This window comes from Macaca thibetana, chromosome 8 (assembly GCF_024542745.1).
Source record: "Macaca thibetana thibetana isolate TM-01 chromosome 8, ASM2454274v1, whole genome shotgun sequence".
Classification (NCBI taxonomy): Eukaryota; Metazoa; Chordata; class Mammalia; order Primates; family Cercopithecidae; genus Macaca; species Macaca thibetana.
This window is the reverse complement of record NC_065585.1, coordinates 2,019,497-2,024,733: the sequence shown is the minus strand read 5'-3', so window position 1 is coordinate 2,024,733 and position 5,237 is coordinate 2,019,497.

Below are 5,237 nucleotides of genomic sequence, written 5' to 3'. Positions count from 1 at the left end.
CCGTTCTACTCTCTGTCTCTATGGATTTGACTACTTGGCTGGGGTGCAGTGGCTCATGCTTGTAATCCCAGCACTTCGGGAGGCCAAGGCAGGAGTATCGCACGAGTCCAGGAGTCCCAGACCAGCCTGGGCAACATGGCCAGACCCCATCCCGACAAAAACTACAAAAAGTATCCGGGTGTGGTAGTAACTGCCTGTAGTCCCAGCTACTCAGGTGGCTGAGGTGGGAGGATCACCTGAGCCCAGGAGGTTGAGGCTGGAGTGAGCCGTGATTGCACCACTGCTCTCCAGCCTGGGCAACTGAGCAAGACCTTGTCTCAAACAAAAAAAAAGATCTGACTACTCTAGAGGCTCCTCAAGGTGCATCCCTGCTGTGGCAGGTGTCAGAATGTCCTTCCTTGTTAAGGCTAAACAGTGTCCCATTGAATGTACATTCCACGTTTGGTGTATTCATCTGTCAGTGGGCACTGGGTCGCTTCCTTCCAGCTCTTGGCTGTATGAATAACGCTGCTATGACCATGGAGGTACAAAACGCAGGTATTACTTTATTTATTTATTTTTTTTTTTGAGACGGAGTCTCACTCTGTCGCCCAGGCTGGAGCGCAGTGGCCAGATCTCAGCTCACTGCAAGCTCTGCCTCCCGGGTTCACGCCATTCTCCTGCCTCAGCCTCCCGAGTAGCTGGGACTACAGGCGCCCACCACCTCGCCCGGCTATTTTTTTTATTTTTTTAGTAGAGACGGGGTTTCACCGTGTCAGCCAGGATGGTCTCGATCTCCTGACCTTGTGATCCGCCCGTCTCGGCCTCCCAAAGTGCTGGGATTACAGGCTTGAGCCACCGCGCCCAGCCATTACTTTATTTTTTTAAGACAGGGTCTCACTCTGCTTTCCAGACCGGAGCGCGATCTCGACTCACTGTGGCCTCGACCTCCCCAGCTCCCGCGATCCTCCCGCCTCAGCCTCCCCGCTGTGACCCTGGCTGGCGCCACCTGCAGCAGAAATGAGCCTGCCTGGCTGAACCTGGCTCAATCAACCCGCAGAATGTGAGAAATGATACGACAGTCATTTTAAAGTTACCAAGCTTTAGAGTGGTTCGTTACCGAGCAATACATATCTGAAACAGCGATCGATAAAGATCTGTTGAACAAACATAACCCTCCTGCCGTCGCCAATTCGGAACCGTCCTTTGGTTCCACTGAACTGAAGCCTATACGGCCAAGCGGAAGCCTCGCCCACAGCCCCGGGAAAGTCGGGTTTGCGAAAACATTTTTTAATTTTTTCTTTTTTGAGACAGAGTCTCGCTCTATTGCTCAGGCTGGGTGTGGTGGTACAATCATAGCTTATGGCAGCCCCAACCTCCGGGGCTCGAGCAATCCTTCCACCTCAGCCTCCCATGTGCTATGACCACAGGTGCACACCACCATGCCCGGCTTATTTATTTATTTATTTGTCATAGAAACGGGCCTCGCCATGTTGTCCAGGCTAGTCTCAAACTTCTGGGCTTAAGAGATCCTCCTGCCTTGGCCTCCAAAGTAGCTGGGACCACAGGAGCGCATCACCACACCCAGATAATTTACTTATTTATTTTTTTGTAGAGACAGGGATCTCACTATGTTGCCCAGGCTGATCTCAAACTCTGGGGCTCATGTGATCCGCCTGCCTCAGCCTCTTGGAGTGCTGGGATTGTAGGCATGAGCCACCACACCCGGCCCTAAAATCTTGATCCATAGCAGTGTTTTACCTAAGCCAAAAACGTTGCAAAACCCCTAAAACTAAACCTGGTTCTGCTCACTTCTTTCTCGTGCCACAAAAACCAGGGTTGATCATCAACAGCCTCTGAGTATTTCAAAAGCTTCTTATGGGGAGGTGGTATCTCAAGACACTGGCCTTGGAGTGAGTGACCTTCCCCATCCCTGGGATGGAACAAGTTCACAGCAGACAGAGACGCAGCGCCATCACCATCACTGCCCACGTGCCAGAGGAAGTGCAGCTGGCAGGGCAGGGCCCACGGGTCCTGAGGGCTACTTTGCTGAATTTTCCTGATGTCTCCTGAGCCTCTGGTTGCCCATTTCTTCTCTTTTTTGTTGCAGCGTTGAGAGAGAAGAGCAGAGCCTCTCGGTGGTGACCACAAGCCAGGCTCCAGATGGGCACTGAGTGTTTTCCAGCTTCCTTGTAGGATAAACTTGTGATTTCACAGCACACGTTTTAGTCAGAGCTGCAGCTTGATTTGGCTAATAGGGTTAAAACAGTGGAAAGCATACACAACACAATTGTAAGTGATTTGGTTTTATTTATGTGATACCAGCCTGTGCCCGTCAGTGTCCCTTGATTTGAAAGCCTGTAATTCACATTACGGACTTCCTCTGTAGGCCACGAAAATTCAACTTCAAAATCAATTATCTAGATTTTTTTTAAACTGGCTGTTTATTGCTTAACTCTCACCAATAAGTAACATTGATGAGCTCGCTCACGCGGCACCTCACGGGGAGGCAAAGAGGCCAGGATGGGGCAAGGGTTCCCGGCCTGCTCTAAAACGAACACGCCATTCAAGTAACACTTTCCCCAACTTGGCAGGGAAGGTGCACCCGTTCCCCGCTCCACACGCATTGTAGGGAAACTGCTTTGTCCGCACAGCAGAAGCATAGCAACAGTCAGCAGTGCCGCCTTCCAGTTCCTACACAGCAGGTCCACAGTCTCCAGCCTCCGCAACACCTTCCCCGTTAGTGACTGTCGACGTAAAAACATACAGCAAAACATCTAAGTGAAAAACGGTTTTATCTGAGAGTAATATACAAGTAGGGTTGCCATTCGGGACATACATACAGGTTGGGGGGTGCCCTCCGGTGTGGATGGAGAACGAAGGAGAAGTTTCGGGTTTTATAAAGGAAAGAGGAGGCTATGCAAGTCGTTTTAAAAGGAAGCACCGGCACCGGCAGTGACTTACAGGAGCGGACTGGTGAGCGTCCGGAGTTACTGAGTGCGACTTGTGACCCTGGAATGCGTTACCTTGACACGTGCACCCGAGGCCGTGAGACCAGGGGGAAGTGGCTGGCTGTTCTGCCACTGGCTGTCCTGTGTGACTCATGGAGTGAGCTGCGGTGTGGGAACTTTTCTTAAGATAGTTCCCGTCATCAGCCAAATCGTGGGTGAGAGAGCTCCCCCTTCGTGGTCTTCCCGGCTTTGCCAGGGTTTGATTGAGACGGAGTCTCACTCTGTCGCCCAGGCTGGAGTGCAGTGGCCTGGCCTTGGCTCACTGCAAGCTCCGCCTCCCGGGTTCATGCCATTCTCCTGCCTCAGCCTCCCGAGTAGCTGGGACTACAGGTGCCCGCCATCACGCCCGGCTAATTTTTGTATTTTTAGTAGAGACGGGGATTTCTCCATGTTGGCCAGGCTGGTCTGGAACTCCCGACCTCAGACAATCCACCCACCTCGGGCTCCCAAAGTGCTGGGATTCCAGGCGCAAGGCACTGCGCCCTGCTCCAGTTTGAATCTGACAACGTTCACGTGACCAAAGAAATGAACTCAAGCCCCGCCTTCCGCAGCCACAGAAACCTCCAGTGCTCCGGAGGCTTCCCACAGACCCTTCGGACCTTCGCTTCTCCCAGTGGCCGCCTGTCCACGTGGGCTCCAAATGCCTGCCCCAGTCCTCACCGCCCTCTGCCGCTGACCTGCCCTCTGGTCCCCACACAACACACAGCCCTCCCTTGACCCACCGGGCAGAGCACGTGGTGTGGCCAATTCTCAGGGTCAGGGTCAGGCTCAGGCTTAGGGCTGCCTGATTCTCAGTGTGAAGGTGAGTAAAGCTCTGCAGAAGACTGAGCCGGGAGGGGCCAGGGTGAAGGGAAGGCAGGTGTGAGGGGGGACACAGCACTGGGTGAGCAGGGTCCCCAAAGTTCACATCTATCCAGAGCCTCAGAAGGAGACCACTAGGGTAAGAATTGACGTAAGACCGTGCCAGATGGTCTAGGGGCCCCTAAATGCAATGACGTGTCATTATGAGAGACAGAAGAGGAGAAGAGGAAGGCATGTGGAGACAGAGGCAGAGACTGCAGCGACATGGCCACAGGAACACCCGGACCCCTGAGGCTGGAAGAGGTGGCAAGAGCCTCCCCTGGAACCTTCACAGGAAGCATGACCCTCCCACCCCTCACACTTCGATTTCACACTGCTGGCCTCCAGGGCTGTGGGAGAATAAGTTTCTGTTGTTTAATGCCACTGGCAGATGGTGACGTGCCACGGCTTACACGGGGGACCCACACAATGGGTAGCACCTGCCGTTGGATCTCAGTCCCTGTCCCTCCCTCCCCGGGAGGCCAGCTCACCCTCGCATGGGGGACCTGAGACCCAATTCCTCCTCCCTTCCAAGGAGGTTCTCACATGGGACACCTGAGACCCTGTCCCTCCCTCCCCAGAGGTCCTCACATGAGGGAACCTGAGACCCTGTCCCTCCTCCCCAGGAGGTCAGCTCGCCCTCACACAGGGGGACCTGAGACCGGCCCCTCCCTCCCCGGCAGGCCCTCACACCTCACACTGCTGCCAAGGGCCCCTTCTCCCATCTCCAGCTCTGCAGGTCCAGGGGCCTCAAATTCCTGCTCCCCTCCTCCCTGGGGAAATGTTCTTTCTTCTCACATTCCAAATCTCCCCCTTGCAGAAATACATTCATCCTGCCAACACTGACGGGCCCTAGTGGGAGGTCAGCCACACCACTTAGGAAGTGGGGGCTTGTCTCCCCAGAGACAGCATTTTCGGCACTGAACACAGCACTGGTCCCCCAGGACGATGACTCGTGTGTGAGGGGAGGACAGGCCTCAGGGAAGGAGCTCTCCACGAAGGGGCCTCCTGAGGACCGTCCTGCAGCGGTGCCCAGAGCCAGAGGAGGGGCCTGTCAGCTTCTGTTCCCAGGCCCCAGTTTTCCACAATGCCGAGGGGCCTGACACGAACACAGCACTGGGGGCTCAGCTTTGTTTTGTCTTCATGCGAGGGCATTTCTCACAGCTCGGGTCATGATCTTTGGTCTGGGACACCCTCATCACTGGGTTTCTTCCCTCTTAGAAGAACGTGTAACAACCGTCCATGAACTCTCACCAATGTAAACCCTAGGCTTTTACTAGTATGTGCTGCTGCCCGTGGGGTGTCAGACCCCAAGCCTCTAGCCTCCCCTCCTAGGGTCCAAACACCAGACTCCGGAATCTTGAGTTGATCGTTCTTGGTCTCCTCTGATAGGTAAGTAGGCAGGTA